This window comes from Calliphora vicina, chromosome 2 (genome assembly GCF_958450345.1).
Source record: "Calliphora vicina chromosome 2, idCalVici1.1, whole genome shotgun sequence".
Taxonomy (NCBI): domain Eukaryota; kingdom Metazoa; phylum Arthropoda; class Insecta; order Diptera; family Calliphoridae; genus Calliphora; species Calliphora vicina.
The window spans coordinates 109,905,781-109,919,555 of record NC_088781.1 but is presented as its reverse complement, the minus strand read 5'-3'; the positions used below and the strand labels follow the sequence as shown (position 1 = coordinate 109,919,555).

Below are 13,775 nucleotides of genomic sequence, written 5' to 3'. Positions count from 1 at the left end.
AATTGTGCTACTTCAACTGGGTTGGTCCATAAATTCATTGGCCTGGGAAGTTGGATATGTAAGGGTTTGGGGAACCTGACCACAAGTTGGGCATAAATTATGGATGTCATGGTCGCTGCCGGGACCACTAGACATTAAGCCTGTTGCTCCATCCCGACCTCAGTTGTGCTAGAACTACTGTCGTTTTCCTCGGCAGCTTTTTCTGAGTCTACTATAGGCGGTGGGCAACCTCCAAGTACGACACTGTCCTAAGGAGACTCGGTTTATAAGCAAGACTTCATTTCGAGTGGCTCCAATTAATCAATTAGTTAAAACATTTAAAACTAAATAAATAAAATTTTTCGGAACGTTACATTATATTGAACGATTTAGTTCCTATCCAGTTATGGAGTGATTGCTAAGTAAGCAGTTGCAATGATGAAGGGCTAGGACCTTCTCCGTGGAAATGATAAGATATATGTACATATTATATGTCAGCGTATAGGACATACACATCTGCTCAAAATAATAGATACACCAAAATTTATTTTTTAAAAACGAAAAAAAATAATGGTATATTGTAAAATTATAAAAAAAATTCAGTCGATTTTTATTTATAGTTAAAAGGAGAGTAAAAAACAAAAACAAAATATTTCATAATTAATAATAAATATTATAAAGTAAATTAAATTTCTTAAATTTCGAAAAATTTGGTGCTCATAATAATAGATACATTTTTAAAAATTCTTATTAAACAAAAGCTAATAAATTTTATCTTAAAAAAATTAGTTTATTATTAAAGTAAAGCTAGTATCCAGTATATCCACCTTTGTTTTGTAAAACTTTCTCCACTCTTCTGGGCATACTGGATATCAAGTTCTGACACTTCTCCAATGGAATCTCGTACCATATTTTTTGCGTTTTCTCCCATAAATCGTCTTTATTTTTGAAAACTTCCTTCGAAAGCCTTATCTTTAATTCACTCCACAAGTTTTCTATTGGGTTTAAATCAGGGGATTGGCTGGGCCAGCTTAAAACAGGTACGTTATTCTCCAAGAACCAGTTTTTAACTAATCTTGAACTATGTTTTGGGTCGATGTCCTGCTGGAATGCCCATATTAATGGCATATTTTCCGATGCATATGGAAGCATTACGTTTTCCAATATGTCTCTATACCCACTAGCATTCATGGTATCTTCTATTCGGAATATCGGACCAACACCATTCCATGAAAAGCAACCCCAAACCATTATGTTTCCCCCGCCATGTTTTACCGTCTTTTTTGTAAATTTAACGTGGAATTCTTTTCCTTTTGGTCGGCGTACATTTCTTTGGCAGTCGTTTCCAAACAAATTTATTTTTGTTTCGTCGCTCCATAAAATATTTCTCCATTTTTTTTCGCCTTCACACCCGGACCATTGTAAGTGCTCTTTAGCAAATTCTAATCTTGTCAATTTAGCTTGTAAAAGACGACGACGAACTGTTTGTGGACTGATTTCGTTACATAGCTCCGCAGAAATAGCTTTCGATGATATGAAAGGGTCTTTTTTAACCATAAGGACGATCCGCCTATCTGTTTCTGGACTGGTTTTCTTTGGTCTACCGCGAGTTTCTCTTTTTTGTTTTTTAGATACAGCATTTTGGACAAAATGTAAAGATCTTCCTATGCTCTTTGCTATTTCCCGTAATGATTTTCCTTTATTTCTCATCGTTTGAACAATTTTTTTCTCATCTTCGGTACAATGATGATTTCGTCCCATTTTCTTCAAAAGTCCTATTTTTTATAAAATTGTTGCTAAAATTTAAATTATACTTACTGTTTCACGTAAATAGGAACAAAAAATTGCACAAAAAAAAAATTGTATATAAACAAATTACAAATTACTGATGTGCAAAGTAAATTAATAAAGTAGACCAGTGATGTTCAAAAATAAAGATATTTGGTGAGAGAGCTACCCAGCAAACATAATGTCAAACACTTAAAATAACAAAATGAAGAAAGTTTAAATTTAGAATTTTTGTCAAATAAAACCAATTTATTAAATGAATATAATTTAAATTTTAAGGAAATGGAAGAATATACATTTGTTACGAAACCTCCTCTTGGTCATGTATGTGGGTCGCTGACTAGCTCAAAAATCTTTATACAGGGGTGGTCCACCGGAACCCTCACCACATATCTGCTTCGCACAATAAAACAAAAATAAAAAGTAAACAAAAGAACACTACAAAAGAATACAAAATGCACGGACATTAAAACACCCTACAGTACACCAACTTGAAACACTAATACCCTGGGACAGATGTGACACCCAGACTCGTCGTTGCCCTAGTCCCAACCTATGTCATCACATTAAGTTCATATGACCCCTTTTTTCTGATTAGGTTTACCAACAACTTACCCTTTTATACCTTTTTGACCATCTCGAACCAAGACGACTGAAAACCAATATTTAAAATTTACCAAAACATTATTTATTAAATATTAACAAAACTACATTTCAATAACTTAATACTAAGGTGGCTTTTATATATTGTATTTATTTTTATTCTATTTCCGTTTCCGTTTTCCTGATTATTGTAAAACAAATTATTCTTGTCTCAAATTATGGTTTTTGGAAGCAAATTACTATGGTTTTTAGATGAAATTGTTCTTATTATTCAATTTATCAATAAAAAACTAAAATTATCAATAAAAAAAAAAAAACTAAGATCTAAATTAAATCTATGATTCTAACTGTTTTACAAAAAAAAAACTAATTTAAAGGATCAAACTTGATTTGTAATTGGCTTATCATTTAAGCCTGTAGTACTAAATTTTCCCGAATATTATTCCTATCCCTAAAAGAGCTCGTTGAAGGACAGATTTATTTCGCAAAACCTAAATATTTCTCTGGTTTGTTTTTGTTATCGGTAAACTAATTTATAAATATCTCGATGGATCCTTTTTACAAATAACGCCCTAATAGTTTCAAAACTTAATCTAATAGGTTTAAAATATAATTTTCCAAGATCCCCTAAAAGTAATTCCTAACTTTAACCTAATCCCTACAGCCACTGAGAACAATACGTTTGCCTCCCTTTTCTTCTAAAATTTCCAACTGGGATTTCCGTTCCCTCCACAGTTAAGACTTATTTTCTTGGGTTCAGACTCTTGCTAAATACAAATTCTTGGAGAGAGCTTTTACTTCTTGTACAGAGCTTTTACTTCTGCACAATGAAAGCTTTTTCCAACCTAGGGTCACCCAGTTTGTAATATATTGGTTGTGCTGCCACTTTATAAAAATCTAATGAAAATTAAATAAAGAAAACGTTACCTTATATGCATATTTTAAAATATATACATGTAAATTAAACATCTTACTGGTTCTGCACTACCCGTTGATGACTCTAAGATGGTTCCAAGAATCAGTTCTGGTCCAATCACTGTTTATCTTTACTCTTCACAAATCTGTTGAATTTCAAAATATTCTTTAAGCAAATGCTCATTTAAGCAGAACTATGTTCACGCTATAAACTTACTTGTTTAATAATTTTCTTGAAATATTTTCAATATTCCTATTCCAAATTGTATGTTTAATTTCAGAAACACAAAAATCAAAAGATTGATATTATTTTCCTTTAATAATATTATTCACAATCTGAACTCAAATTTGTTCGTAAAATGAACTTGACTAAACGTCTGCCACTTTAATATTAAATATTCTAAGTATATTGAAGCTACGCTAAGTCCTCAGTGCAAATCAATTGCAATAACAAATAAAAAAAAAACAAATACTATAATAAAAAAACATATACCGGTTAATAACATAACAAATACACAACACACAAGTACACGAAATAACATATAAAAGAAGGTCAATGTACTTTTCCGATGGCCTTGCATTTTCCAAATCTAGAGAGAAAATTAATTTTCTCTTAATTTGGAAATATTTCGCCTCATGACCATTACATCTGGTAGCTTTACCATACTAAAAACTACTAAAAAATACAACCCTACCTAATGATTTCCAGTCTGCAAATAAAAACTTTTTTGACAGCTAGACATTAACAACACGAAACACTACAATCATATAAACAAGCTAAAAAAAATATAAACAATACAAACAAGAAACATTAAAAGAAATAAAAATCAATAATTTACATCAAAATAAACACCAAAGAATGAATGAATACTTTCCACAACAAAAACAACACAATTCACAAGGAATACCAACTAATCACAACATCCACATTAATAACAAACCAAACGACAGGAACACAACCACTAGCAACAGAACTCCTGGGACAGTTCAGATAAACACGACGAGACACCACTCCTCAGTTAAGGCCTCCAGAGTCTGGATTCCCGACCTCCGCTAACAAAACTCCGGTAAGTACCCTTAATTATATTGTTCAATTATCTCAATATTTCCTGATATCTTCTAACCCACAACAATACAGATACCCAGCGAACAATTCACACCACCAAAAGAAAACCTACAACCCGAAGGCAAACAATAACCATTTCCACCATCGCAACAAAACTCCGGGTTCGCTGACATCAGCCAGAGGAGACGGTGTGCGAATCCATATTTGCCTTAAAATGCCCAACGTGGGGAATTCTCATGGCCTTGAGATTAAGGGTCTCAGCCTACTTCAAAGTTAGCCGGGCAATTATTGGTAAGTACATTGTTATTCTCCAAACATACAGTAATGTTCTTTTTCATCTACTAGGAACCGCGTAACTCTTCATGTGACTAGTTGATACGCTTTTACTAGTTTCCCTGGACACACAGCACTCTCCCGAAATTCTTTCTTGGTGGAAAGAAATCGTAGAGGCAACCCTTAACAAACAATCTAAAACTAAATTTCTTGTTACTGATCTTTAATCAGTAGTGCACACCAGTGTGCTTTTAAACGAACGCCCATAAGGCAAAATAAAACAATTGGGTTACGCCTCTATTAATTTTTCCACCGATCTTCAACTTTGTGTCCAGAACTAGTGAGAATCTCTGAATTCTTTTTATTAATAAAAAGTTCAGAGGTTTCATCAACTATACTTTATTTAATTGTTACGGGAAGTATTTTCATATCGAACCAAAATAAAATAAGCATTTACTTTGTAAAAATATCTTCTTATTTTCAGGTCAAACATCACTGAAGAATGGATTCCTATAACATCGATAGCTAACCTAGATTGCACAGCCCATAAATTCATCCCTATAAGACACAAACAGGAGAGACAACAGATTTCATCACAGGTCTTGTGTTACACATTTTCTAGTATAATTTGAACTTATACTAATATCACAGCTAAGACACTTATGGTACCTAACATGGTGTATGAATGGAATGTAAAAAAAAATTTATCACAGCCAAGACACGAATGGGACAGACAGAATGGTGTAAAAATAGAAAAATAATCAACATAAAAGGACAAATTCAGCTTATAATCTAGTGAAATAAAAAAAAATATTGCACATGTGAGTAAAACTAAACTAATCCTAATATTGCATACATTCCCATTACTTCAAACCATTTGATACTGTCCTTTTTCTTTCTGACACTACTGTCGGATATCTTTGGCATGATAAACTCCAAGAGATTTTCCATTTAGTGTCTCTAGCTCATACATGTTGTTTCCCAGGACTCTTGTTACTCTACATTTAGAGAATTTCTTACAAAATTTCGCATTTAGATTTTTACTAAAATTACTCAATACGAAATTTCTCTTAAAAACTTCTTGTCCTGGGATAAAACGTGTGATTCTAGCTCCCTTATCATATTTGAGAGAACTTTTCTCATATTGTTTGTGTATATTCTCCTTTATTGTCTCGCGTATGATTCTTAATCTATCCCTATTCTCTAATAATACTAGTTCGCTATCATCTAAAGATTTAAGTTTTCGAGCTAATTTATAATCCGTACCGGAAGTGAACATATTTTGACCAAAAAGTGCCATGAAAGGGCTAACACCAATAGCTGAATGGACTGAATTTCTTAGTGCTAGTTCTATTGACGGTAAGTTCAAGTCCCATTCTCTATGGTCTTCTTCCAAATATATTCTTATCGCAGATAAAATACTTTGGTTAACTCTTTCTGCTGCGTTCGATTGTGGGGAATGTACTGCAGTTCGCATATGACATATTTTAAAATCTTCCACCATTTTTCCAAACTCTTTAGACGTAAACTGTTGTCCATTATCTGAGTGGATTGTTTCCGGTACCCCGAAATTATGGAACACTTGTTCTACTAAAAACTTAACAACATTTTTGGTTGTAGCTTCTCTCATAGCTTTGAGGAACACAAACTTTGTTAAATGATCTAAAACTATAAAGATGTATGCGTTTCCAGTTTTCGATCTAGGATATTTACCTAGAAAATCGATGTATAGTTTTTGAAAGGGACGATTAGTGACAACTTCATTTCCTATTCCCGGAGTTAATCTTACATTTACAGACTTGCATTCTTTACACTTAATACAATTATTTACAAAATTTTTGACCTGTAGAATCATATTCGGCCAATAAAATTTACTTCGTAAAGATTCTAACGTTTTTCTTATTCCTCCATGAGATTTCTCGGCAGGTTCGTGTGCAAGTCTGATTAGCTCATGGGTCAAAGAACCTGGGACCCAAAGTTTCCATCGGAATTCTTCTAAAATGTCAGAATCTGATGAATAACTTTGTTTTTTATATACCATTCCATTTTCTACTTTAATGTCCGGGAGTTTATCAATGTTTGCCAAAATTGTGTTTCTCAATTCCTTATAATCTTCTGTTTCAAATTCTGTTGTTTCAAACCCTAGTAAATCTTCTGGAGAATAATCAATTTCCTCAATCGCTCTAGACAATGTATCAGCCACTATGTTTTCAGATCCCTTGCGATGTTCTATTATAAAGTCATAGCCTTGCAATTTTAGAGCCCATCTGGCCAGTCTACCGTTTAGATCCTTTAAAGACATAAGCCATTTTAAACTGGCATGGTCTGTGATAACCGTGAACGGCATCAGTTCAATATATGGCCGGAATTTGTTAACTGCTAGAACTGCAGCTAAACATTCTTTTTCCGTAACGCTATAATTTTTTTGCGCCGGATTAAGCTTCATAGAGAAGAAAGCTATAGGTTTTTCGTTGTTGTCTTCGTCTTTCTGAAAGAGCACTGCTCCAACACCATAATCCGATGCATCGCATTGGACAAAAAATCTTTTCCTAAAATTGGGATGTGCCAAAACTGGTGCAGAGGTCAAGGCAATTTTCAATTTGTTGAAACTTTCAGTAGCTTCTTTAGTAATTATGAATTTTGAACCTTTTTTGATCAAGTCTGTTAATGGAGCGGCTAATGTCGAAAAGTTTCGAATGAAACGCCGATACCATCCGGCTGTCCCGAGAAAACTTCGGATTTCTCTAACCGATTTCGGTATTGGTATTTGCCTTATAGCCTCTATTTTATTCGGGTCGGTTTTCATTATTCCACCCCCTACTATAAAACCTAAATACCGCAACTCCTTGAAGCAAAATTTTGATTTCCTGAGTCCGATTGTTAGATTAGCCTTTTCAAGACATTCAGCTACCTTTTTTAACAAGATCAAATGCTTTTCAAAATCAGCTGAGATTACCAGTAGATCGTCTAAGTAGACGAAGACATTAGTTTTAAGTTCCTCTGGAATCACTTTATCCATGAGTCTACACAGCCTTTGTGCCGCGTTACATAAGCCAAATGGCATTACTGTATACTGATATAACGGGCGACCTGGTATAGTGAAGGCTGTGTAGGCTTTAGATTTGGATTCCAGAGGAATTTGCCAAAAAGCAAACTTTAAATCAACACTACTGATATAAAAAGTTTCATCCAGCCTGCTTAGTATCGCCTCAATATTTTGAATAGGATAGGCGTCTTTAATGGTCCTCTCATTCAACTTCCTAGCATCAAGACATAATCTATTTTTGCCTGGTTTTCTGACTAGAGTACATCGACTACTCCAGGGGCTTTGACTCTCTTCTATCACACCTAATCTTAACATCTCATCGACTTCTGCGAAGATTAGCTCTTGTACCGCAGGGGATACAGGGTAATGTCTATCCTTTACCGATGTAGCTCCTTCGACCAGTTCAATTGTATGCATTTCTGCCTCAGTTCTACCTAAGCCATGCTCTTCATAGGACCTAAACTTTCTCTTTACTTCCTCCAATTGTTTCAGTTCATGATCTGATAACTCATGTTGTTCTATGTTATCGGTTTCAAGAGGAAAATCTTCCTTCAACTTATCAATGTTAATTTCATTACAATTGAAAATTTCAGGTGCCAAATTAAATGTCTTCCAGAAGTCTACTCCTAGATAGGCTTCTTGGACCAAATCTGGGCATACATAAAATTGCACTGTCTTAATTTGATTCTTATAATCTACCGGTATGCTTATTTTCCCTAATACGTTATATTCATTGCCTCCTGCAGTCCTAATGCTAACATAAACTGGATCTATATCTAAATCTAACTTATCTATAATTTCATGACAATTATGACCTAAAATACTAATCGAGGCACCTGAATCTAACAATCCTTTAACTTCTATTCCTTCTAATTTAATATTAGCAAATGCCCTTGGATCTCTTATGATTCCTTTCTTTGCTTCACAACACATTTGGATAGTGTATCTTATCCTTCCGCATAGTTTTCGTTTTCGGCGAAACTTGTTTCTTACTTTCCTTATCCTAATTAATCTATTTATTCCTATTTCTTCATTAAATATTCTATTTCTTACTATTTTATAGTTTCTTAATCTTTCCTCATACGACTTATACTTTCTATTCTTTTTTAATGACTTTCCTTTTTCTACTACATCTATTTTCTTCCTATCACTGGTATCTAGCATCATATTTTCATATTCTAACGATTCCCTTTCATTGAATTCGTTTGGCCTAACCTGTACTCCAGCATCTTTCAATTTGTGTCGGGAGTTTGGGTGGAGCGTGACTCTCCCGTCTTCGACACACTCCTCATTGAGTTTTCCAAACATTTTGGACATTTGGGTGTGATTACTCCTATCAATCCACATTTATAACAAAATAAATTTCGTTGAACTGATGGACAATCCATGAAAGAATGGCCTGGATAACGGCAGTTCCAACAGATCAACGACACTTGATTCGATTCTGGTTTTGTAACCTTATTTCTATTCACCCTTATTTCCTCCACTTGTTCCCAATCTTCAGATTCTGTCTGATTTTCATAAACTTCTTCTACTCTTCTAGACCGTGCAAATCTTGAATCTGGCATTACAATATGCTCTCTTTTAAAATAATTCCTCTCAATCTCTATACATTCGTCGCGCAATTGTTCTACGGTGTAAATTTTCATGGGGTATAAAATCTGAGATAAGTTAGTTCGTAAGTTTCTCTTTATTATTCTTACGACTTCATGTTCTGGTAACGGTGTCCTTAATCTGGTTCTTAACTTTCTCATTACAGAAAAATATGTGTTTATGGATTCTCCTGGTCTTTGGCGACGTTCTTCAAAGTCTCTCATGAATTCGTATTCGCTACGGTTCGATCGGTATTGTTGTAAAAGAGCACCTTTCAGATCGGACCAATTTCTAATTTGCTTTTCCCTAATCACAGACCAATACCATTCTTTGGCCTCTCCACTTAACAATCTATGGAAGTCTCCCATAACTTCCATCCAAGGACATCCATGGTGTTGTTGCAGGTATTCTATTCTGAATATGAAATCTTCAACATTCAGATTCTCATTATTCCCATCAAACACAACGTCCCATTTGTCAATCCTTATTGAGGAAATTTGCCTATTATTGTTCGGTAGAGGATTATTAGGGCCGTTCAAATTTGAATCTGTTTCACTATTTAGTGGTACATATTGGAAATCTAATCTCCTAGGCATTATATGTTGAATCTCAGATTCTTCTTTTTCAATGTCTACTACATTGTTTCCGTCGCCTTTTCTTCTCTCCTCACTCATTTCGCTCGAACTTGCAGAAGATCTATTTAATCTGGCTATTTTCTGTATTTCTTTCAGCATATCTGAAAACCCTAATCTTAAACTATCTTTTATTTTCAGTTCAATCTTTTCCTCTAGATCCGATCGATACTCTGTGTTGGATTCTCTTATCACGTTCCTAATCACATTGGCATATTCCCTAGCATTTTTCTCCACTGGCGGATGAGTTTTCGGAATCAATGGAGGTGGAATAGAAAAATTTGGAAATTGCTGAGGATTTGTGGTCTTTGGAATTGCTCCCTTCGATGTTGTTGTGGCTGTTTCGTTATTCTGAGGTGGGTTATTAGATGGAGTATTAATTGTCTCTGACATATCAATAATATTCCTATCTCTTTCCTCTCTTTCAGGTTTACTATTTAAAGGCTTCTTAGCTGAATGACCAACAAACATCTTGATCATCAATTCTACACAAAAACTAAACTCAAAATTCTTAAATCAAATATTCAATTATGTAGATTTAGATTCAGTAAAAAAAATTAAATTTTTCTATTTGCAATTGTGTGGTTAACAAAAAATATTAAAATATTTTGTACATACAATTAATACAATAAACAAAAGATTTACACAAATTTCTAAACACAAACAATTACTACATTTATATGGATTTCAGCTCAATCTTGTTCTTACTTTATGGTCAAAAATTATTTTATACATTAATTTAAATTTTTATTATTGTAAATTGTTGGTAAACATTCGACGATTCCTAATTGTGTTTGCTTTATTTGGTGTACCATTCTAGTAAAAAAAATCTTTTGGAACTACTATCAAATTTATTTTATAGGATTCCATTTCCGGTTGTAACGTTAGGGTTAAGCAAACTGATTTCATTGAGTCAGGACATAACCATTAACATTACTATTAACTTAAAGTTTATTGTTAATGCAAACAAGCAATATTTGCTTGGCCACTAACTCTTAATTTTCTATTATTCTGAAACTATAAATTTACTAATTTTGTTTATCTTCCTGAGATTTGTTTTTAAATTCACTTAATGCGTAATAAGTATAATGCAATCTACAATCAGTACTATAAGTCTGAGATAAACTACTAATTATACTACAACATACTAAATGAAATTGTCTATTTCCTATTGATTTCCGGTCTATAAAATTGGGCGCCATTTACTGTTACGAAACCTCCTCTTGGTCATGTATGTGGGTCGCTGACTAGCTCAAAAATCTTTATACAGGGGTGGTCCACCGGAACCCTCACCACATATCTGCTTCGCACAATAAAACAAAAATAAAAAGTAAACAAAAGAACACTACAAAAGAATACAAAATGCACGGACATTAAAACACCCTACAGTACACCAACTTGAAACACTAATACCCTGGGACAGATGTGACACCCAGACTCGTCGTTGCCCTAGTCCCAACCTATGTCATCACATTAAGTTCATATGACCCCTTTTTTCTGATTAGGTTTACCAACAACTTACCCTTTTATACCTTTTTGACCATCTCGAACCAAGACGACTGAAAACCAATATTTAAAATTTACCAAAACATTATTTATTAAATATTAACAAAACTACATTTCAATAACTTAATACTAAGGTGGCTTTTATATATTGTATTTATTTTTATTCTATTTCCGTTTCCGTTTTCCTGATTATTGTAAAACAAATTATTCTTGTCTCAAATTATGGTTTTTGGAAGCAAATTACTATGGTTTTTAGATGAAATTGTTCTTATTATTCAATTTATCAATAAAAAACTAAAATTATCAATAAAAAAAAAAAAACTAAGATCTAAATTAAATCTATGATTCTAACTGTTTTACAAAAAAAAAACTAATTTAAAGGATCAAACTTGATTTGTAATTGGCTTATCATTTAAGCCTGTAGTACTAAATTTTCCCGAATATTATTCCTATCCCTAAAAGAGCTCGTTGAAGGACAGATTTATTTCGCAAAACCTAAATATTTCTCTGGTTTGTTTTTGTTATCGGTAAACTAATTTATAAATATCTCGATGGATCCTTTTTACAAATAACGCCCTAATAGTTTCAAAACTTAATCTAATAGGTTTAAAATATAATTTTCCAAGATCCCCTAAAAGTAATTCCTAACTTTAACCTAATCCCTACAGCCACTGAGAACAATACGTTTGCCTCCCTTTTCTTCTAAAATTTCCAACTGGGATTTCCGTTCCCTCCACAGTTAAGACTTATTTTCTTGGGTTCAGACTCTTGCTAAATACAAATTCTTGGAGAGAGCTTTTACTTCTTGTACAGAGCTTTTACTTCTGCACAATGAAAGCTTTTTCCAACCTAGGGTCACCCAGTTTGTAATATATTGGTTGTGCTGCCACTTTATAAAAATCTAATGAAAATTAAATAAAGAAAACGTTACCTTATATGCATATTTTAAAATATATACATGTAAATTAAACATCTTACTGGTTCTGCACTACCCGTTGATGACTCTAAGATGGTTCCAAGAATCAGTTCTGGTCCAATCACTGTTTATCTTTACTCTTCACAAATCTGTTGAATTTCAAAATATTCTTTAAGCAAATGCTCATTTAAGCAGAACTATGTTCACGCTATAAACTTACTTGTTTAATAATTTTCTTGAAATATTTTCAATATTCCTATTCCAAATTGTATGTTTAATTTCAGAAACACAAAAATCAAAAGATTGATATTATTTTCCTTTAATAATATTATTCACAATCTGAACTCAAATTTGTTCGTAAAATGAACTTGACTAAACGTCTGCCACTTTAATATTAAATATTCTAAGTATATTGAAGCTACGCTAAGTCCTCAGTGCAAATCAATTGCAATAACAAATAAAAAAAAAACAAATACTATAATAAAAAAACATATACCGGTTAATAACATAACAAATACACAACACACAAGTACACGAAATAACATATAAAAGAAGGTCAATGTACTTTTCCGATGGCCTTGCATTTTCCAAATCTAGAGAGAAAATTAATTTTCTCTTAATTTGGAAATATTTCGCCTCATGACCATTACATCTGGTAGCTTTACCATACTAAAAACTACTAAAAAATACAACCCTACCTAATGATTTCCAGTCTGCAAATAAAAACTTTTTTGACAGCTAGACATTAACAACACGAAACACTACAATCATATAAACAAGCTAAAAAAAATATAAACAATACAAACAAGAAACATTAAAAGAAATAAAAATCAATAATTTACATCAAAATAAACACCAAAGAATGAATGAATACTTTCCACAACAAAAACAACACAATTCACAAGGAATACCAACTAATCACAACATCCACATTAATAACAAACCAAACGACAGGAACACAACCACTAGCAACAGAACTCCTGGGACAGTTCAGATAAACACGACGAGACACCACTCCTCAGTTAAGGCCTCCAGAGTCTGGATTCCCGACCTCCGCTAACAAAACTCCGGTAAGTACCCTTAATTATATTGTTCAATTATCTCAATATTTCCTGATATCTTCTAACCCACAACAATACAGATACCCAGCGAACAATTCACACCACCAAAAGAAAACCTACAACCCGAAGGCAAACAATAACCATTTCCACCATCGCAACACATTATACGGCCGAAATACTCTCAAATTTTTTATTTATTTTTAACTTTGTTTTTTTGTGTTCAATTGTAATTGAAACGCGTGTGTTTGCTATGCTTCATCCAAAAACCAGCCAACAACAATGCTTATTGAATTTCTGAAAAAATGAGACATTTATTACGCTCTTTAAAAGAGCGTAACAAATGTGTTTAAATTTTTTAAACAATTGTTCAAGGCGAATCTATAGATTCGCCTTGCAA

At 33.1% G+C, this 13,775-nt stretch overlaps 2 long non-coding RNA genes across 2 annotated transcripts; both read right to left on the bottom strand.

Annotated features, from left to right (window-relative positions):
- Nucleotides 1-2,802: 2,802 nt before the first annotated feature.
- On the bottom strand, nucleotides 2,803-3,643 carry LOC135950014 (uncharacterized). Its single transcript, XR_010575926.1, has 3 exons — nucleotides 3,503-3,643; nucleotides 3,345-3,431; nucleotides 2,803-3,267 (listed from the first exon to the last, which is right to left on the bottom strand). It is a non-coding gene; the product is annotated as an uncharacterized LOC135950014 (long non-coding RNA).
- An 8,194-nt stretch (nucleotides 3,644-11,837) lies between these two features.
- Nucleotides 11,838-12,678, bottom strand: LOC135950018 (uncharacterized). The gene is made up of 3 exons (XR_010575928.1): nucleotides 12,538-12,678; nucleotides 12,380-12,466; nucleotides 11,838-12,302 (listed from the first exon to the last, which is right to left on the bottom strand). It is a non-coding gene; the product is annotated as an uncharacterized LOC135950018 (long non-coding RNA).
- Nucleotides 12,679-13,775: the final 1,097 nt, after the last annotated feature.